This window comes from Pipistrellus kuhlii, unplaced genomic scaffold (genome assembly GCF_014108245.1).
Source record: "Pipistrellus kuhlii isolate mPipKuh1 unplaced genomic scaffold, mPipKuh1.p scaffold_m20_p_7, whole genome shotgun sequence".
In the NCBI taxonomy this organism is placed as follows: Eukaryota; Metazoa; Chordata; class Mammalia; order Chiroptera; family Vespertilionidae; genus Pipistrellus; species Pipistrellus kuhlii.
Window position 1 is genome coordinate 43,429,886 of NW_023425573.1, and position 23,084 is coordinate 43,452,969.

General features: G+C 42.7%; 1 protein-coding gene across 3 annotated transcripts in view; it reads left to right on the forward strand.

The window, feature by feature from the left end:
• The first annotated feature begins 1,483 nt into the window (after positions 1-1,483).
• The window catches only part of GALNT3 (polypeptide N-acetylgalactosaminyltransferase 3), a 46,796-nt gene continuing 25,195 nt past the window's right edge, over positions 1,484-23,084 (forward strand). For 2 of the 3 annotated variants that reach the window (XM_036421876.2, XM_036421875.2), the window contains exon 1: positions 1,484-1,735. The gene's annotated coding sequence lies outside the window, so the exon portion shown is untranslated. The remainder of the gene's footprint in view (positions 1,736-23,084) is intronic. The other variant, XM_036421874.2, reaches the window with a different exon arrangement.

Here is a 23,084-nt window from a genome sequence, read left to right on the forward strand (position 1 = left end):
TTCCTCTCTGTATATAATCAATAAAATTGAGGTCACAACACAGTTTCCTTGATGATTACAAAGTAACCATAATATACCAAACAAACAACTAAAGTTTTAAATCTAATTCATAGGTGTGGTATAACATAGCACCATGGATGCAAAAAATCAATGTCAGATAAAGCAAGTTCTAAAGCTATACCTGTTGATACCGTACTAACTGGTATTTCAAGACCTTATTCTTAGGTCATGCATAACACGAATATACCAGTAAATAAGAACCATAAAAGTATGTGTCAAAATACCCAGGGGAAGGCCACAGCTACACTTTATACAAAAATTTGTCACCTTATATCTAAGCATGTCACTAAAACGTTTACAGCTATTTTTCTATTCCTATTCATATATATATATATATATATATGTATGTATATATGTATGTATGTATATATATATATATACACACATAAATAAAGATACAGTCAAATAAATGAATGAGTTCATAGGATGGTGTAAAGGTCAAGTTCAGTCCTGGTTCCGGGCATGCCCACGTTTGTCATCACAGCACAAGGCAGGCTGAAACAGAAAGTTGTAAAAAACCATAAAAGAAAAAAAAAAATACTGTTGACAATGATCCTTTGCTTACCACCACCAGCAGAACCCCCCCCCTCTCCCTGCAGCCTGCGTCCTCACCTTCCCCATTAGATGGGGAGCTAATGCAAACCTACAGCAGAAGCAAGCCCTTTCCAGGAAACCACAGTCCCTTTCCCAACGAGGAAGGCGTGCTCCTCTCTCCTCTCGCGCTTTCCCTCGCCTCCGGGAACCGGGGTGTGTGTGTGTGTTTCGGTGGCAATCCGGGGGGGGGGCAGGGAGGTGCGTCCCCAATGAGCGAGGCTCTACCAAACACCAGAGGCTCTTCTTTGGGGGGGAGAGGAAGGCTCCTCCTTTGGACGTGAGGCGCCCCGACCAGACCGGAGCGCGCTCCTTTTGCAGAAACGGAAACCGCGAGCCGCGCCGAAGTGAGTCAAGTGATGAAATCAAGCCCACTCGGGGAGGGAGCGCCCGCAGCCCGCCGGCCTCCCCCCCGGGGACAGGGCTGCTGAGCCCCGCTCGAGGGCACCGTCCCGGCCATGCGGCGGCCCCCGGAGGCGCTGTCCCCCGCCCCCCAGCCCCTGGGCAGCCCGCCCCTCCGCTTTGGCGAACCCAAGAGGAAGGATCAGAGCGCGGAGGAGCGATCCAATCCCCCGACCCCCGGGGACCCAGACGGGCGCTGCGGTGCTCAGGTGCCCGCTGCCTCCAGGTCAGTGCGGGCTCCTCCGAGGACACAGCCGGGTGCGCACGCCGCGCGCCGGGACCCAGCCTCGCCCCCCGCGGGGCCGGAGCGCGCGCCGGGGCCGCTCCGCTGGGGCCTCCGCCCCCCGCCCGCGCCGGGCTGCACCTGGGCGCAGGTAGGGCCGGGCGGGGCCGGCGGGCGGGGCGGGGCGGGGCGGGGCCGGCGCGCAGGCGCGGGGCGGGGGCCTCGCCCTGCGGACGTCGCCGCCGGAGCTCACCTGGGAGCCTCCGAGGGAAGCGGAGCCCCGCGGCGGCCTCTCCCGGCGACGCTGGCGGCCCGGCGGGGAGGCGGGAGGCGGTGGCGGAGGAGGAGCCGGGCGCAGAGGCAACTGTAGCGACGGCAACCGGAGCCCGGCCGCCGCCACCTGCACCTGGCGCCCGGCCACGTCCAGCGCCCGCCGTCGCCCGGTCCTGTCCGCCCGCCCCCAGGTGAGCGGGGGCCGCGCCCGGCCCGGGGGTCCGGGCGGTTTGGAGGGTCGGGGGGCGGGGGTGGAGATCGGGGCTCCCAGGTGGAGCCGCAGAAGCGGGGGTGGACGGCTGCGGGGGTCAGACCTGGGGAGAGGGAGGGGGCCGGCCCCCGGGGCCGGTTGGAGATGGGCTCGAGGGCAGCTTTCAGTTGCCCCCGCGGAAGAGGCCGGAAGGGGCGCCCGAGGCCGGGGGTAGGTGCCCCCCGGAGTGGCCCTGTCACCCGCGCTGGTCCCCGTGGGGAGGCTCCAGCAGAGCCGGACCGGGGCTGGCGTCCCGGGGTCCGCGCTGGCCCCGGGGAGGCTGGCGGGGCGGGGGCCGGAGGGGCCGGGCGGGGCGCGGGGAGGCCGCGTTTCCCTCGGGCCAACAGGTTGCCGGCCTCCGCCCGCCCGGGGCCCCAGGTGGCCGAGCCCGGGGCGCGGAGGGGCAGGGCTTGGCCGGACAGCGCTCCCCCCGGACCCCAGACAGCCCCGGGCGGGAAGCCGCGGCCGCCGGGCCATCTCGCCGGTTTCCCAGTGGTTTGGAAAGCTCGCTGTGGTCGGGACGCGGGCATCCCCCCTCCTCTCTCTCTCTTTCTTTTTCTCTCTCTCTTTCTCTCTCTCTGTTTGGTCTCTGCACTTTTCCGGGTGCGCTCCCTGAGCCAGAGCTGCGCCCACTTTCCGGTCTGATCAGAAAGAGTTATTTCCTTCGTGGCGGGAGGAAACCCAGCTGCCAGTCACCGACCGCACACCCTCTCTTTAAAGGACCTGTTGACTTAACGACCTGTATCTGGTCTGCCTGTGGCATATGACTCAAAGGTTCAAAAAAAAACAACCACTCTGTTTCAGGATCCTGCCACGTCTGAACCTGGGTGTGCCAGGCCCAAATTCCTTTCCTGGGTTAATTAGGCTTTTTCTGAAGCCTAAGGATTGAGGGTGAAACCGGGGCTTGCATTAGACTTTTTATTTCCTTCTCCCTCACACTCTCCTCAAGGCACTTCCTTCTCTGAAAACTCATCAGAAACACTTCACTTCAAACTCATCCAACAACTATTTCTGTTTTTAGAACCCTGTGGAGTTACCAGTTTTTTTGTTTTTCCCCCCTGATTTCTAGACAGTGTGAAGCTAGCTATAAGTTGATAGAGAAGTTATACTACATAATGGAAATATTAAAGTCAAATTCTATAGTAAAAAAAAATCAGAAGGTGCTGTACTTTAATTTGAGAATTTCTGGTTTGGGGAAAATCTGTGACTGCTTTTACTGTACAATTTTTTCTTTGGGTTTGTGGCTGAAATGCATGAGGTTTAAGTCATAACCTACAATTAGATTTCTTTAAATTTAACTTAATATTTGAAGTTTAGTGTGCATGTGTATTAAACTTTTTGTATAGTTGAATATTAAGCATCTTTCCTTTTATATTGCTTTAAGCAGCATTTTTTACATAGAAGTTTCTAATAATAAATGGCAATTCCACTACGTAGGTTTGTTTTAGTTCTATCTTTGCTAATTAAATATACATATATATTTAAATTGCACACTTAACATAAAATCCCCTAGGCAACACATAGTGCTAAAGAAAAAAAAAAAGCAGTGCAATTAAAAGCTAAAACAACACAGCATGGGAGGACATAACTGGATATTTTTCAACCATTACTTTCTACTTTTCTCAAAAGAGCTTGCCTGCCTGCTTAATCTTGTCTTTATACAAAGAAATAAATGTCCTAAATACTGTTTAAAAATCAGAGGCAGAGGTTGCTCCCTGAATTTACTAGTAGAGCATTAATTTAATCCTCATTGATTATTGGGCCAGATGCTATTAGAGAATCTTTACTTTTAACTCCAGGGAGAAATGCAACATGTCTGCATTAGCTTTGGTAACACTGTGCCTCAGTTAAACTATTTGTAGAATTGGAAAAATAATACTTCCTTAGGTTGAGATAATGAAGCCATAAAACAAATCAGGAATATCCTCTCGTCTTAACATGCTCAGGATCTCTTTCTCATTTGGAGATCCAGTCAATCCATCCCGTCTATGAAAAACTGAAGCCTAGAGAGGTGGTTTAATTTCGGTTCTAACAGCAAGTTAGTGGTAGGCATGGTGCTATTATTCCAGTGGCTTGAATCAAAGCTCATATTATCTTTGCTTTTTACAAAGGGGCTGTGCTGGGTTCAAGGAGTCTGAGTTTCTACTCGGGCTAACAGGTTGCCAGTCTCCGCCCCACACCCCCCAACTCTGAGGTGGCCAACCCCCGGTTGCAGAGGGGCATGACTTGGCCAGGCAGCTTTCCCAGTCGGACCCAGACAGTCCTGAGCTGGAAAGAGCCCAGGTTCTCACTTACCATTAAATGTTTGTCCTTGTCTCTCAGATGGTTTGTAAGGTCTTTGTAATTGACAGAATAGTTAATTGCTCTATGTCCAGCTCTGGTTTACCCAAATTTCTACTTGTCCAGGTGATACTTGACTGCAGGGAGACTGAGGCCATCATTCTTTTCCTCTTACTGTGAATCACATGTGCATCAAAGATGCCATGTGGATTGAGACTTTAAACCCTTTCTTGGTTTTACAGAGCCACAGTTAATTTTTTGAGTCAACATAGACAACAAAATTCAGTCCTCTGATCTTTTATTGTATTGGCTTACAGTATATTTTTTGAGGCAGCTACCCAGGGTCTTTCCTCTACTTGCAACACTCAAGATTTTGGGTTGGCAAGTCTACTTCCTCAACACCAATATTTTTAAACTTTTTTTGGACTGTGATCCTCAGTAAGAGTTACATTCTGTGCCTCAATTCACTACACTTGATTGTGTGTGTGTATATACTGTAAATGAAACAAGATTCTCAAAACAATACTTAACCTTACAAAATGGATGTTCTCTTATTTTATTTTTAAAATGTTGGTCTCAACACACTGGATTGATTTTATGACCACAAATGGGCTGGAACCAATAATGAAAATGATGATATCCCATATTGAATTTGAATTTTTTAAGGCTGATTTTTCTACCAGCTTACTGACTCTGTCTCTGCCTCTGTCTCCTTCCTCCCTCCTTATTTCTCTTCCTCTTCCCTACATACTTGCAAGAAAGAAAAATCAAAAAATATATATATTACAGTATGTATATATATTTATATCTCAGAGAGGGAGAAACATCAACGATGAGAGAGATTAACGCATCAGTCTCCTGCATGCACCCTACGGGAACAGAGCCTGTAACCCAGGCATGTGCCCTGCCTAGGAACTGAACCATGACCTCCTGACCCATTCGCCACACTGGCTGGACTCAAACTGCTCTTTTTAACATAGAAAATTATACTGTAGTCCTTATTAAATATTCACTGAAAGATTTGATATTCTAAAACCTGGAGCTAGGCTAAATCAAACACTGAGAACTGCATAAAACTTCATTGTACATTATAGTATTTTAAATGGATTACTTTGATAGGATTTTAAAAATATTGATTTGAGAGAGAGGAAGGGATAAAGAGACTTATGGTTCCACTTAATTATGTATTCATTAGGGGTTTTTTTTTTTTAAATATAATTGATTTTTTACAGAGAGGAAGAAAGAGGGGTAGAGAGTTAGAAACATCGATGAGAGAGTATGATTGGTCAGCTGCCTCTTACACACTCCCTACTGGGGACGTGCCCGCAACCAAGGTACATGCCCTTGACCAGAATCGAACCTGGGACCTTTCAGTCCACAGGCCGACGCTCTATCCACTGAGCCAAACCGGTTTTGGCTCATTAGGTGATTCTTATATGTGATCTGACCAGGGGTCAAACCTGTAACTTGGGCATGCCAGGATAATGCTCTAACCAGTTGAGCTACCTGTCCAGAGCCACCCTAATGGGACTTTGATGGTAACAGTTATCAACTGAAAAATTGAGGGATACAAATAATTTTGTTCAGTTCCATTCTAAATTTTATGGCCAAGTTATAGTGCTGGGTGGAGTCTGAAAAAAAATTATTAGAGTAAACATAGGACTGCTAATCTTTTAATATTTTTCTTGTACTATAAAACAGTTATGAGACTGTTTTAGACCATAATCCTTTCTTCAAAAAAAGATGAGAGAATGAGAGATTAGATTAGATCCCTTAATGACCTTTACGGATACAGGCTTGGAAGTTCAGATAGCTTTTAATTTTAACCTGCCTTCACATTCCTGATAGAAGGAATATTTCTTCTAAAGAAATTATTAGTGTATTTAATATTTTGAAAATGATCAGTGCCCAAATCATCTCCAGACACATTCAGTTCCCTGGTTCATAGTGTAAAAATGAATTTGGTGTGACAGATCTTGTATGGGTATAAAATGTGATTGAGAAGGAAATATTTTCAGTTTCTTATCTAATTATGCATCTATTTCATATAAGAATAATTAGTTTTATATAATTTTAACACAGTTAATGTACTGCCATTAGCAACATTGAATCCAGATCAGTGCCAGCCATGGCAAGAGGCCAAAGAGCATTAATTTATGTCAAAGCAAAGATAAGTAGGATTCTGAATTCTAGGTCATTGGTGACTATTGACAATTAGATTGTCTTTGAGTCATTTTCTGAGTCGGACTCATATTTTTGGCACTAAAACAGAGAGTTTTTCCCTAAGTACACATTTTCCCTTTAATTGTTTCAGTTTCAAACTGTTTGAACTAGTTTGCTCATGTATCCCGTTGCCTGCTGGACATCATTAATATTTCATAATGACCTGAGATTACACATGTGAAAATCAGAACCTTTACCCCATATAACAAAACAAACACATTAAAAAACACACACAAAGACAACCTGTTTCACTTCATGTATTCTATTTATAAGTATTAGTGCATTTACTATTTCTTTGCAATTCTAAAACCAAAATGTCTCTGAAACCCAAATATTTTTTTGGTAAATTTGTCAGCAAAACTTGAACTCATTTGCTATAAAACCTAAGTGAACTGTCAGGAGGCTATTTATGGTCTCTCCTGCTTGGTGGGAAGTGTCTTACTGCAGAAATATTTTAGTACTGAATTTTGATTACATGGTACTGTCCCAGGCCCTGCTGGGCATACACTGTTATATTGGGTATGTGAACCATATCATCCTTCTGACACCCAAAATATTCTCAATTTTAAAATACATTTGGCTCCGTGCTCCCCGCTCCACCTGCGCCCCCCCCCTCCCCCCCACCTACTGCCCTAGTTGAGGGTCTCATTAACGCTTGACTGAAGTACCAAAACCACCTGATGCTTCAAAGCTACCTGATACCATAAAGGATGCTCAGATCCATCCTCAGCAGAACCCCTAAGATGATGATCTCTTTAAAGATGGAAACGGGAACACTTTCTGTAGCTCCCAGGATAGAACCTGCAGCCCCTAAAATGGTCCCACCCAGGATCTGACCCTTGTTTGCTCTGCAAACCAACTTTTATATTCCACCAACAGATCTCATATTCGTGCTTTTGTTTGTTACTCCCCACTGCTGAGAATGCCTTCCATATGACCTACCTCTGTAACTTCCTGGCTCTTAAGGCTCAACGCAGGTCTTGCCTTATTTAGGAAACTGCACCCACCCATACCTCCACACACATCTGAGCCAGGCAATATGTCCTGTGGATACTTCCATAATGTGCTTTACATATGTGATATCATATAGTCTGCTTTCACACCTGTCTGTGCTTACACACCCACCCGCCACCTACCCAAACTTCCTTTTGGTTTATTTAAAAAGCATTTAAAATCCTTCTTTCCTCTAATCCTGCTGTGGAGTAAAACGTTGCAGTAAAAGTAGCCCAAGAAGGCAGGATATTGCTCTTTATGTGGCAGAGACCACAGGAACTGGGGAGTAGGGAACTTGTTGCACCATACTTAATCAGCCTGTTTAATTTGGGTTGCTGTTATTTCCATCTCATTCCTTTGAATTCCATATTATTTTGTGCCTTTTGGTTCTGTTCCAGGATCTGGGTTTTACCATTTAGAAATGAAAAATTAACTTTGAGATTGAACTGTCTTGCAGCTTTTGTTTATCAATATTTTACAACTGAGTACATTAGTTTGACAAGTGTGGGGGGTGGGCGCTTTTACTTAAGGAATATAATGTATTTAATTAGACTAAAATAAAACAAGAAAGGCATAAGATTCCATCTCCAAATTCTGACAGTTTTATCTATTCAATAAATATTTCTCAAATTCATCTACTTTCCTCCATTCCTATCACTACTATCATCTCTTGCCTGAACGTTTGCAATGGCCTTCCTACTCTGCTATCTGGGTGTTTTCTCGTTGGGTCCCACCCTGCACCCATCGTGATCTTTTCGAACATTTGGTCTCTGCAAAAAGCCCTTCATTGCCTTAGGTCTTAGGAGAATGCAATAGCGTGGCCTAAGGGCCTGACATGAAATAGCTCCTGTCCACCACACACTTCTCTCATCAAAGTCCTTTGCTCAGGCTTTGTTAACCTTTTTTTTATTCCCATGGTCCTCTTGCCTCTAGGTCTTTGCAAGTGCCATCCCCCCTGCCTTGAATTCTCTTCCCTCCTCTTCTGCCCTATAGCTAAAACTCATCTTTCAGCACTAACTGTAACTGCAGTTTTTCACTAGCGCCTCCCCACCCCCAACTATGGGTTAGAATAGTGATTTTTCAGCTGCAAGGATTTTTTATTTTATTTTATTTTTAAATATATTGTATTAATTTTCCACAGAGAGGAAGGGAGAGGGATAGAGAGCTAGAAATGTCGATGAGAGAGAAACATCAAATGTCGATGAGAGAGAAACAACCAGCTGCCTCCTGCACACCCCCTACTGGTGCTGTGCCTGCAACCAATGTACATCCCCTTGACCGGAATCGAACCTGGGACCTTCCAGTCCACAGACCGAAGCTCTATCCACTGAACCAAACCGGTTTTGGCAGGATTTTTTTTTTTTTTTTTTAATATGCAGTATCTGACTATTTTCCCTGATTGTCAAATTAAAAAATGACAACAGCCAACAGAACAGTAGGTGACTGGTGTGAATGAATAAAAATTATACCTTTATTTTTTTGTCAGATTAGCAAAAAACATATTTTGTGCTGTGCTGCAGAATTTTAGTGATTAGGTTATTTGTGCCATGAGATGAAAAAGGTGGAAAATCACTGGGTTAGAATGAAGACTGAAAGTTCTACTTAGTAACTGGGAGTATTAAGTTAAAAAAAAAATTCTTCACAAAGGAAGCAGACTTTAATATGTGGCTCATATTTTAAAGATTAGATTTAGTTATTAATATCTTTATATTTTTATCAATTAACACTAATATTTATTGTCATAATAATTATCAATCCTTATTTACTATTGAGCACTTATATGCCAGGTATATTTTAAGCAACTTACATGAATTAATCATTTAGTCTTCAGAGCAACCCTACAAGGCACATACTATTTCTCTTCTTATTTTAGAGAGAGGAAAATTGAGAAATGAAGTAATTTGCTTCTATTACAAGGTTGGTCAAATGTCAGAGCCAATATTAAAATCTAAGCAATCTGATTCTGTACTTGTATCCTACTGATACATAAATAAAATTAATAGGATTATTATCATATAAGGCTTATAATGCCCACAGCACAAAAATCCAGTCAATGCTTATCTCCCCTAGTCTTGCTGACTAAAGGCAGCTTCTTTGACACTTTGAGATGGGTTTCTTACAATATTTACCTTTTGAAATAATATACTACTATTTCTTAATTTATCAATATTTGACATTATGGTAGGTAACATCATTTTTGTAGATAAATATTTAGCTCTTTCACACACATGCCCCCTGCCAATATAATTCTCATGTTCTTTCTTTTAGTATGCATTTTATATTTATTATGGTATAAATATTGTTCACTGCTGAGCTAATAAGCAAGTATATTAGGAGTATAGTTCCTTTCTTATAGATATTATTTTTATCCTGGAATTAATAATTAACTAATTTAAGAAAAATGAATGTTTTGTTTTTCCATATGTCAATTTTTATTTCTATAATCCAACATCTCAGAGTGATTTTTTCACAATTGAATCTATCAGGTATGTCTGTCCTCTTGTTCTAATTGTACTGTTGCTTCCTAGGCTTATTCCATAGCTGTCATTCCGGATTTCTCTTTGCTGACACTTCCTTTGGAGTCTCTGTTTCTTAGATACTGTGGCTTTTGTTGTTTATTTACTCCCTCATTTGGATGGAACATATTCCCTGGTAGCTTTCTGAGAAATGCTGAATGGAATGAAGAAATTTGAGATACTGCTTGTCAAAAAAATCTTCATGTTACCTTTACATTTTTTTTTTCTGATTGATTAATTTATTACTATCTTTTTAAGTAGTTACTCTAGTCACCTGATTCAAAGTTTTTTTTTTTTTTTTTTTTTTAAAGTAAGGAAAGGTATATTTCTTTCAAACTACCCTCTCATTCCCATTTTCTCTCTGGAGGCAACCAATGCTATCTTTTAAAATATAAAAACAATATGCATTTATTTTCTCCTTGTAAAAAGCAAATAAATTTTGCTCTTTTCCTCATTTAACTTATTTTGGAGATAACTTATCAGCATATAAAATAGCTTCTTGGTTTTTATCTTAGCACGAGAGGCCCAGTGCATGAAACTTATGCATGGGGAAAGGGGTTGTCCCTCAGCCTGGCCTGCACCCTCTCCAGTCTGGGACCCCTTGGACATCCCTCTCACAATCCAGGACTGCTGGCTCCTAACTGCTACCCTGCCTGCTTGACTGATGCCTAACTGCTCCCCTGACAGCCCAGTTGCCCCCAACTGCCCTCCTCTAGCAGCCTGATCACCTCCACCTGTCCTTCCTTGCCAGCCTGGTCACTCCCAACTGCCCTCCCCTGTAGGCTAGGTTGCCCACAGCTGCCCTCCCTTATAGGCCTGGTTGCCCCTAACTGCCCTCGCCTGCTAGCCATCTTGTGGTGACCATCTTGTGGTGGCCATTCTGTGACTACATGGGGGCAGTCATCTTGTGATGTTGTGCGGGGGTGTGATGCCACCTAGGCTATTATATAGGATAATATTCCACCATATCATATCAATAGCTTATTTATTAAGTTCCATATTGTTAGAGTGGTAGGTTGTTTCAACCTTTTGTTATTAAAACAATGCTTTAATGTGTAAGTTTACAGGCCGATATTTCACTTGTGTACAAGCATATTGGGGGGGAACATCTCTAGAAGTTATTCTCACACCTTACACATTGATGGGGAATTGAGACCTTTCAAATTGCCGATTCCTAGTCAAATGAGATAAGGGTAAAAGGATAAAAAACACACCCAATAGTCAATACCTGATGGCACAATGGGCCCTTCTGGAAGACAAGTAATAGTGCAGAGAGGGTTTCTAATGCAAATTTTTTTCATTGAGCTTTTTGGCCATGACCTTTGTTTTTTCAGATATGGTTCATCTTTTTTAACTGGATCACATTTGTTTCTATTGTTACTTCAGTTTCCTTCTTATAGTCTGTTCCCTCTATCATCATCTTTTTTACTGTTCATGGCTTCTTGTCCATTATTTTAGCTCTGGGTCTTTCTCTGCAAATAATCTAGAACAGAGAGCATTCCATTATCTGGTCTTTTTTGACAAGTCAAAAACCCATTCTTGACACATTTTGCAGTTTAACCACCTTCCCAGTCTCCCATTGATTCATTTGCTGAGTTCACTAACTCTCTTCTTAAGCTCCCACACACCTTCCAGTCAGCTCTTGCATGGATTATTCTTAATAGTCTCCTAACTGCCTCTGGACTCCTTTCTCTTCCTCTATCCCCTTAATCCATATTCAGCAAATCTTCAAGAATAATCTTTCCAAATGTCTGTTCTTATTAGGTCATTACCCTACTTAACCTCCATCTAGGCCTCTCCCCTCTGCCTAAAGAATTAAGTACAAACCCCATATAATTAGGTACCCTGCCCTTTTTTTCCTTTTGTACCTGCTACAATTCTTGTCTTATAATACATATTTGTGAAAACAACTAAACAACTGAAGTAGGTTTTCCTATACTTTAGTGTTTTACCCCCTCCCTTTTAAAAATTTTTTTAATTTTTTTATGTGGAGCCTGACATTAAGCATATGTCTCATAGATCTCACTGTGTGTTAATTGTCTATGTTTGGTCCTGAGGAAAATTACTTAAGGCCAGCTTTTGGAAGAAGATGGTAAGTTTAGGCTAACACTGTTTATTTCCAACTGAAACGTATATTAAAAGGGTCTTTTCATACTTCACCATCAGGAGTGGCCTATTTGAGATGGTAATTGTATAAATGGAGTGCTATTGTGTGCTTCACATTAGAAACAGATATAGCCTAATCGTAAAGACAGACATTGCTTTTATGAACAGTGTTTGTGGAGAATTAATTTTTCTTTCATATCTGAGGATGTAGCAGCTAACAGAGAAAGGAAAGGGTAAGTATAGATAAACTATATCATTGTTGATGTTGAAGTCTTTTTGAATTTCTAGACTGGCCATTGGCAAACTGCACCCTTGGGCCCCTAGTTTTGTAAACACAAACACAATTTTATTGGAATCAGCTATGTCCATTCATTTATGTATTGTCTATGGCTACTTTGGCATCAGAAAAATCGACCTGAGTAGTTGCAAAAGGGTCACAAAGAAAAAAATAATACTATTTAGCCCTTTACAGAAAGTTTGGTTACACCTGTTTTAGAGGAAAATGGAACTTGAGAGGTGGAGGATAAATGAGTTGTGGATAAACCTGTAGGTAGGTGAGAGGAAAGTGATAGCTATTGATCAAGTCTTTACTCTCTTGCTTCCCCATTCACCTATCCTTATATTTTGGGACCTCAAAGAAAGAATGAAAGGACAGAAATTATTTTTCTACTGCGAGTGCGTGGACTCCTTCATAAACATCTGACTAGATTTATTGTGTGCACATCCACTTCCAACTATATTCCATGACAAGACCTAGTAGACACTCCCTTCACTAAGGTATTGAGAAAAGCAGTGAGGGGATTGGTACAAAAGAAATCTGTGATTGCTCTTTGTAGCCATTGAGATTGGCTCCCTGATTTCAGCGGAGATGATGGGATCTCATGGTAGCAGGAGCCAAGAGGCAGCACTTAAGCACCAGGGACAAAGAAGGTACATATACAATAACTAGAGGCCTGGTGTATGAAATTCGTGTATGGGGGAGGGATTGTGTGTGAGGGCAGTGTGTGCCCCTCAATCCAGCCTGCACCCTCTCCAATCTGGGACCTCTCAAGAGCAGTTGGACATCCCTTTCACAATCCAGGACTGCTGGCTCCCAACTACTCACCTGCCTGCCTGCCTGATTGCCCCTAACCACTTCTGCCTCCCAGCCTGATCACCCCTAACCACTCCACTGTCCCAACTGCCCTGCCTTGCTGGTCTGGCCACTCCCAGCTGCCTTCCCCTGCAGGCCCCCCCCCCCCCCCAACTGTCCTCCCTTGCATGCCTGGTCACCCCCAATTGCCCTTTCCTGTAGGCCTAGTCCCCCCAATTGCCCTCCTTTGCTGGCATGGTCCCTCCAAACTGCCCTCCCCTGCTGGCCATCTTGTGGTGGCCATCTTGTGTTCACATGGAGGTGACCATATTTGACCACATGGGGCCGGCCATCTTGTGTCTTGGATTGATGGTCAGTTTGCACATTACCTCTTTATTATATAGAATGGAAAGAGAGACATAGATGTAATCAGAAGGCATTGGCTCACAAATGATTTTGGTAGGTCAGGTAATGTCTTTGACAGACTTGTAGTGGTAACTAATGAATGAAATAGATGGGCAGAATTACAGTGTCACTTTGTGTATAAAACAGGAAAACTCTAGGTCTGCTAGCAAAAATGTAGATTTTAGTTGATGCATTTGAGAGTTACAACCTCTCACCCAGTTGCCCAACCTAAGTCAATTCACAGGCCCAGATCCCTTTCTCCGAACTGGGGTCCTATTCCCCTTGAGGAAGAGTGCTGCACAACTGCCCACGCATACACCACCAGTCTTCCTCCCAGCTTCCCCAAAGGAACCTGGAGCCATGTATGAGAGAGATTGTGCTTTGGGAAAAAGGAACTACTCAAACCTTTCATACTAATTCCTGGGGACCATAAAATACCATTGTAGTCTTAAAAATGGCAAGTTGGAGTCTTAGCTCAAGCCTGACTCTCAGTGGGCCCAGGTGAATCTTTGTTTTGTGTATAAATCATGGATTTGGGACCATTGTAATAGGGGAGCTAAGACATTAGAACTTCTCTTCCCTTCTAAAATAGCAAACAGAATACCTACCATATCTCACCCTAGCTGGTTTGGCTCAGTAGGTGGAGTGTTGGCCTGTGGACGGAAGGATCCCAGGTTTGATTCTGATCAAGGGCCCATGCCCAGATTGCAGGCTCAGTCCTCAGTAGGGGACCTGCAGGAGGTGGTTGATCAATGATTCTTTCTAATAATTGATGTTTCTATCTCTCGCTCCCTCTCTCTTCCTCTCTGAAATCAATAAAAATATATATATATTTTTTAAAAGGGATAATGCCATATTCCTGAGGGAATTGTTGAGATTAATGCCACCATCACAGATTTGAAATAAGACTTGTGATATCTATCACATCTCCATTTAATTCACTTATTTGGCCTGTGCAGAAGACAGATCTTAGAGAGTGACTAGACTGTTGTAAACTTAAACGTTGGCTGATTCCAAGTGAGCTGAGTCAGATGTAGTATTTTGATCAAATCAACAAAGACCTTGGCATTTGCTCTGCAGCTATTGACTTGGTTAATTGTTTTTCTTCATACCAATTTACAAAGACCTCCAAAAGCAATTTGCTTTTATTTAACAGGGCCAAAGTGTATCTTCACAGTCTTGCCCCATGGCCAGGTCAATTCTCCTGTATTATAAATATTTATCTTTGCAATATTCCACAAAACATCACATTGGTCCACTGTATTATTATGTTGATTATATCTGAGGAGCAGAAAGAAGCAAATACTTCAGATGTCTTATTCAAGTTTATGAGAATCGTAGAGCAATAATTTATTCTCACAATAATTCAGGGGCACTTCAGTATCATTTCTGAGCATTCATTGATTACTGTGCTCAATAGCCTTCTTGTATTTTGGAGGCAACATATACATATTTTAATATACTACCTTAACCTGTCTTTAGAGTAACCCATAAGACTGCTACTTTTTTCTATTGTGTTGTTGTTGTTAATCTTCCACCTGAGGATGTTTTTCCTATAGCTTTTTCAGAGAGAGAGAGGGAACCATCAATGTGAGAGAGACACATCTGGATATACCCAGACGGGGGTGGGGGAAAGTGGGAAGTAACCCAGTTACATGTTGTTGACCAGGAATTGAACCTGCAACTCTTCGGTGTGTGGGCCGATGTTCTAACCATTGGGAACACCAGCCAGGACAAGACTGCTAGAATTTAATGATGATGAGCACAAGAAAAGGCTATAGAGCAAGTCCAGGATACCGTGCACACTGTGCTACCGCTTCGCTTTATAACTGAGCAGATCCAATGATTCTCTAAGTTCTGTAGCAAATAGGGATGCTGCATAGGACCTCTGGCAAGATTGAATAGCAGAATCACAGTGCAGATCTCTGGGATTTTGAAATAAATCTATGACTCCTTCACAGATAACTATTCACCTGGGCTGCCCATCATTAACTGGGTGTTGTCTGACAGACCTAGCCATAGGCTGGGCATGCATAGCAGCAATCTATCATCGAGTGAAAATGGTATGTAAGGGAGAGAGCTTGGGCAGTTCTGTGAAGTACAACTTGCATGACAAGTGTTTCAGACATCTTTAATAACAACTCCTGTTGTGTGACCTCTCCTTAACCCATGCCTTTGACCTCTTGATATCCTTATTGATGGAAGAAGAAAAACCTCAATTCTGGTGTATAGTCAGGCTCATACCACCCCAGCTACAGCACTACAGCCCCACCCAGAGTATGAAAGACAGCGGGGAAGGAAAATTCTCCCAGTAGGCAGAATTTTGAACAGTAGATATGATTGTACACTGTGTCTGGAATGAGAGAGGGCCAAAAGTACAGAAGTAATGGTCCATGGGCAGTTGCTAATGGTTTGACTGTATGATCAGGGGTTTGGAAGGAGGAGTAGAAGATTTGTAACAAGGAAATTTGAGGAAGAGGTTTGAGGATTGACCTTTCAAAAAGGAGGAGAAGCCCTACCAGTTTTGCTCTGTGGATAGAACATCGGCCTGCAGACTGAAGGGTTTTAGGTTCGATTCTGGCCAAGGGCACATGTCTGGGTTGTGGGCTTGATCCCCAGTACGGGGTGTGTAGGAGGCAGCTGATCAATGATTCTCTCTCATCATTGATATTTCTTTCTCTCCCTCCCTTTTTCTTTCTCTCTGAAATGAGCCTGACTATAAACCAGAATTGAGGTGTTTTGTTTTTTTTAAATATATTTTAAAGAAAAGAGAAATTGGTCCCATCTGAATGTCCACCATAAGACACAGTAGACAAAATGATACACTGTGGGTGTCAGTCAGCCTTTTCCCCCAGCTACTCCAGAGCTTGTTCAGTGGGCCCATAAACATGGCCATGGTGGCAGGAGGGAAGGCTATGTATGCATAGGCTAATGGACTTCCTCTTTCTACAGGTGACCTGGCTATCACTACTGCCTAGTTCCTAATCTGCAGGCACCAGCACTGAGTGCCTAGGGGTTCCAGCCAGCCACTGGGGCAGGTTGGTTATATTTGATTTCTTACATCATTGAGCAAGCAGAGATTTGTCCTCATTAGCATAGGAAAATATTCAGATACGGGTTTGCCCTTTCTGCCAGCACCAACATCTATGGACTCACAGAAGGAAGCCATAGATACCAATTATGGTTTCATGGCCAATTACATAAATGAGAATTATAGTAGCTTTGCACATTTTTTCCTTTGCTGTGTGTGTGTGTGTATGTGTGTGTGTGTGTGTGTGTGTATGTGTGTGTTTCTTTTTATATGCTAACAATTTTCTTAACTCCTTCCCCTTTTCTTTTAAAAATATATTACATAGGTGTTAGAGATTAAATTTACAACTTAGCCTTTAGGTAACAGAATATGCAGTGGGACTGTCAGAATTTGAGAAGTACATTGGCTGTAAGCACTCTGCGTCTTTTCATTTTGAGGTATCCTCTTCACTGCGAGAAGGACGCCTCATCTTGTGAGGTGGAATATAGAACTGTTCTGCTATTGTTCAAGTATTTGGGGAAGTTTGCATACGGAGGCTGAGTAGTCACAAGGGTGAACGATACTGTTCAGTTTATTGTTTCTGAACTCTAAATTTCATTCTAGTTGCCACTTGGTAATAATGGAGCTGGGCCCTGTGAATACTGCTCTTTTGCTGGCTGCCCCACTGGTGGGAAGGGGCTTTTCTTCTTGGTTTCAGAGTGGCTCACTGGCGAGGTTCTTGATGGCATATCTTCTCCTCTACTACTCAGCCACCAGTGTTCTCCAGTCTAATTGCATTCTCTAGAGTCGACATCTGCCTGCTTCTTCACTTTCTCCAGAGCTTGACTTGGGCAGCAGTGATGTCATATTCTGGGGCCACAGACATCATGGACCTATTCTCTAGCCCAGGTCACTGTTCCCCATACTCTTTCTCTCTTTAAAAAATATATTTTGTTATTGATTTCAAAGAGGAAGGGAGAAGGAGAGAGAGAGAGAAACATCAGTGATGAGAAAGAATCATCGATTGGCTGCCTCCTGTATGCCCCCACATGACAACCTAGACATGTGCCCTTGACTGGAATCGAATTCAGGACCCTTCAGTCTGAAGGGTGATGCTCTGTCCCAGTGGTTGGCAAACTACGGCTCGTGAGCCACATGTGGCTTTTTGGCCCCTTGAGTGTGGCTCTTCCACAAAATACCACGGCCTGGGCGAGTCTATTTTGAAGAAGTGGCATTAGAAGAAGTTTAAGTTTAAAAATTTTGGCTCTCAAAAGAAATTTCAATCGCTGTACTGTTGATATTTGGCTCTGTTGACTAATGAGTTTGCCGACCACTGCTCTGTTCTCTCAGTAGGGCCTCCATACTGGTGTCTAGGGAGCCAGCTGCTCAGCATTTATCCCTGGTGCCAGCCTGGAGCTATGTTGGCCCAAGATGCGTATGGAAGTGCACTAGACTCCTGCAGAGGACAGCTTCTCAACTCCAGGTTCCACCAGTAGCTAGCAGTTTTCCTCAGCACCACCTAGCAAGTCCTAGGATTTGACAACTCCCTGTGAAGGGCTCCTTCCAAGACTTGCAAGTCTCACCAAGTGAGGCAGCTCAGTGACTTTTCCACTGTCAGGGAACCAGCACCATGCCTTCTCTGTAGCGATTGCTAGGTCTCAGCCCTGGAGTGGGGAGAGCTCTTCCTTGGGCCCTCATCTCAGCTTTAGGGGTAGTGGGTGACCCTTATATCCAGTATTCCCGTATTCTCTAGAATTTCTTTAACTCTCACTAGCCAATTCCAGTCCTCTAACCTTCAATTAATAATAGATTAAACTTTCCTTGCTCAAATCACTGTGCAATTTCTGTCTTCTTACTAATCTAAAAGCCATCAACTGTACTTGTAATATAACTAGTTAGATGGACAAATCTTTTTTAAAATTCAGTGCTTCTGCCTGGGGGGAAATATTAATTAAGTGAATAATCTGTGGAACCACTCCAATCACACCTCAGAATTCCTCTATTTTCTAATATGTCATAAGTAATCAATATATATTTCCTATGTTATGTGAAATTCATTCACAGGTACAGAGGTAGCAGGAGAAGAGAGTATGTGAGCTCCCCTTCTAACCCCTCGCCCTGCCCTCCATGGTTAGTGTAACTCCATAATTCCTTTCTTGCACCAAACTGTAGAATTGACTGGTCCACAAATCAAGATCTGTCTTCGACCTTTCACCTTCAAAGATGTTTATCTGACCAGGTGTAGCATTGGATGTCTCACCTTGCCCTTCTGTTTAATAAAACCCGAGCCTCATAATTGATGGAGGTAAAACTCTGTCACTAGGCTTTTTGTCTCATAATCTGAAGAAACCTTTGTTCAAAAAACCATCCTATTTTATGACAAGTATGTGCCTTAGTTGTCTGCTGGTGGCATTTTCCAGCCACCTGGCGCAACTCTGCTTTGTCTTTAGCAGGGGGTCTTTGAGGTATGTCTGCAGCTGCCTCCTGTGAGATAGCATGTGGCTGTCTCAACACAGTTCGCTTTGCATCATTGTTTGTCCCTTGTTGTACATCTGTAGATCACTTCATGCTCAGAAGAACTGATGGCAAGAACGTGAATGAACATGGACTTAAACGTAATCAAAACTAACAAACCGCAGTAGCATGAAATTTGACTCCATCAAGAAATATAAGCAGAAATCACTTCCTGCCACTTCTCCATTCCCAACATTTCACCAGCAGATAAAATTCCTGCCCAAGCATTTAAGGGCTTAATATCAGGGCTAGTTCTTATTTTGTTTTTGTTTTTTTGTTTGTTTGTTTGTTTTGTTTTGTTTTCAAATTTAATTTTTTTCTAGGTTTAAAAAACTGTTTCATGATATTCCTTGTTCAGTTAGTGGATCCAGATGATAATCTGTGGCAAAGATTTAATGAGTATTAATTCACAGTAGTGCCCTTTTAAAAATTTACCAGCTATGCTAGGGTTTGGGATTGTAATTTTGTAATTTTTTTCTTTGTGTGGCTTCCTTAAACTTTTTACAGCATGCTTGTACTCAGTATCAAGCAAGTTTCATACTCCAATTAGGCATTGTGCCAATTAACATCAGTTGGAACCAGACCTTAAGTCCCTGGAGCTGTAAAGTTTTATTGTCACAAATATAGAAACAAGAAATGGAAAGAATCACTACCCTCTTATTTTATTAAATGGTACCTTCACATGCAGTTATGAAGTGTTCTGCTTTTCACTGCGTTAGAAGATTGCTTCGGTTGGAATTTTAAACTAACATTCTTGCAGTGTGTGCTTTTCCACCTGGAGGGACAGCCACGGCTATGAAGATGGATCTTATCTTGATATTTCCCCACCTGTTTGTATTTAAACAGCATCCCCAGGTGCTTCGTTGTCACATTAGAGTTTGAGAAGCTATAGTCTAGGTAACTGGAAGCCACAGCTTTGTAGTTAGATTATTTTAATTTGTGAGATTTCAGTTTTTTTTCTGTTGAGATGAAAGCATTTTTTTTTTCTTTAAATATATGTTTTTATTATTTTAAAGAGAGAGGAAGGAAGAGGGGAAGAGAGAGAGAAACATCAACATGGCTGTCTCCTGCATGCCCCCTACTGGGGCCTAAGCCAAAACTGGACATGTGCCCTGACCAGGAATGGAAACAGCAACCTTTCTGTGGACAGGACAATGCTCAACCGAGCCACATTGGCCAGGCCAAGATGAAAGCGTATTTTACCCCTAGGAATAATCCATTGACTTTTAACCCATTCTCATAGGCATAGAGTCATGCATATTGTTTTAGCCTTTCAAAGTATCATTTTGTGGATATTTTTATTGATTATTAATGCCTTTTTGTAAGGCCTACATGAATAGTAAGTAGGATATATAGATTAATATATATATATTTTTAGACTAAAAGGTCCCTGAGTTTTTGTTTTTTTATAAAATATATTTTATTGATGTTTTTGCAGAGAGGAAGGGAGAGGGAGAGAGAGTCAAAAACATCGATCAGCTGCCTCCTGCACACCCCCTACTGGGAATGTGCCCACAACCAAGGTACATGCCCTTGACTGGAATCAAACCTGGGATCCTTCAGTCTGCAGGCTGACACTATCCACTGAGCCAAACCAGTCAGAGCTCTGAGTTTCTTTTTCTTTAATTTATTGGGGTGACATTGTTTAACATGATCATATAGGTTTCAGGTGTGGGTTTCTGTGTTTCAAGATCTGTATATTGCACTTTGTACCCACCACCTAAAGTCATTTTTTCCTACATTTTAGAATTTTATACAGATTTCTAATATAGAAAATTAATTTTTTCTAGGTTTAAAAAACTATTTCATGATATTCCTTTCTCTTTTTCTGTGATTTGGAGCTTTTATAATTAGCAAATGACCATTTTTGGATTGGCATGTGTAAAGATTTTAGAATACAAGAATGACAAACCCTACATCTGCTAATCATTTCTAATATATAAATACTAGAGGCCCGTTGCACGAAATTCGTGCCCAGCCCAGCCTATGCCCTCTCCAATCTGAGACCCCTTGAGGGATGTCCGACTGCCCGTTTAGACCCTATCCCAAACGGGCAGTCGGACATCCTCTCACAATCCAGGACTGCTGGCTCCCAACTGCTTGCCTGTCTGCCTTCCTGATTGTTCCTAACCACTTCTGCCTGCCAGCCTGATCACCCCCTAACCACTCCCATGCCAGCCTGATGGATGTCTAACTGCTCCCCTGCCAGCCTGTTTGCCCCCAACTTCCCTCCTCTGCCGGCCTGGTCACCCCTAACTGCTCTCCCTGTGCAGGGTTGATCACCTCCAACTGCCCTTCCTTGCAGGCCTGGTCCCTATCAACTGCCCTCCCTTGCAGGCCTGATCCCTCTCAACTGCCCTCCCTTGCTGGCCATCTTGTGGTGGCCATCTTGTGTCCACATGGGGGCAGGATCTTTGACCACATGGGGGCAGCCATCTTGTGTCTTGTGATGGTCAATCTGCATATTACTCTTTTATTAGATAGGATAGAGGCCTGGTGCATGGGTGGGAGCCAGCTGGTTTGCCCTGAAGGGTGTCCCGGATCAGGGTGGGGGTTCCTTTGGGGTGTGGGGCCAGCCTGAGCGAGGGAGTGGGGTAGTATGCAGGCCAGCCATGCCCCCCTGGCGACCCAAATGGAAGCCCTGGTATCTGGAATTTATTTACCTTCTACAATTGAAACTTTGTAGCCTGGAGCAGAGCCAAGCCTCCTGCTCATTCCATGGCCGGCAGCCATTTCTGATGGAATTTATGTATCTTCTATAATTGAAACTTTGTAGACTAGAGTGGAGGCTGGGCGGGCCAGGGTGTGTGGAAAGCTTTGCTTCTTCCATTGTGGGGGGTGCAACCCTAGCCTCCCGCTCTTTCTAGCTCTTGCCATTTCTGTTTGGGTTTGTTTACCTTCTATAACTGAAACTTTGTGGCCTTGAGTGGAGGCTTAAGCCAGCAAGGGCAGGCGGAAAGCGTGGCTTCCTCCATTGCCTGGGAAACCCAAGCCTCCCTCCTACTCTTTGTGGCTGTAGCCATCTTGGTTGGATTTATTTGCATACTTGATCTGATTGCCTGATGGGCGTGGCTGGTGGGTGTGGCTTGTGGTATAGTGGAGTGATGGTTAATTTGCATATTACTCTTTTATTAGGTAGGATTTAATGATAACTTTGGAAGATAAAGGGAATAAAATGTCAAAGTTAGTTTTCACTTTTATAAATGTTATTTTCTTTAAAATATTTAGGGAGGACAGGTCTTATCCATATAAATTACTTGAATAATTATAATGGTGCATGGCATATAATTGTGTACTAAAACCCTTTCATATTACTTTTTTTTTTAAAGCACAAGAAGAAAATAAATCCTCACTGTGATTCAGCCTGTTATGAATGCTTTTTTTTCTCCCCCTCCTTTCTTTTGCTCCTGGTTGCCTATATTAGAGTTTAGTAAACATGTTGTTCTGTTTTTAGGGTCAGCAGCAAGCAGTATTTTATCAGGCCAATGCTGCTTTTATAATTTGATTATCTCTGTTGCCTCTTTAGAAATACTACAAGTAAAGCTTAATGCATTTTTTTTTTTTTGCTACTAGGTTTTGTATTTTGTGTGATGTATTTTTGTATTTGAAAATGGCTATTTTATAACTACAGATGCTCTTAATGTTCTAGTTTTAATTAGTTTTGTCAGAATTCAAAGTACTGTCATGTCAGCAAATCTGCCAGAATGTGTTTACTTGTTGGTGATGCTGCTTTTTAATATTAATTAGTTTAGTTGGAGTAAAAGTTCATAGGTTATGGGCTAACTTCATTAAAAAAAAAGCAATATTTTGAATGAATGGCTGATAGTGCCCATCAGAATACCTTTGCTTTCTTATGGATTCTCCCTTTCTTTATAATCAGTTTAATGAAATCCTTTGCCCCCTTGATTATTAAGTTAAGACACCTGTTATTTTAGACTCAAAATATATTTTTAAAAGTAATTTTATGCATGTTATATAATAGCAATTTGCCAGAGTTAACGATGTATTTAAAAAATATATTTTATTGATTTTTCACAGAGAGAAAGGGAGATAGAGAATTAGAAACATCCATGAGAGAGAAACATCGATCAGCTGTCTCCTGCACACCCCACACTAGGGATGTGCCCACAACCAAGGTACACGCCCTTGACCAGAATTGAACCTGG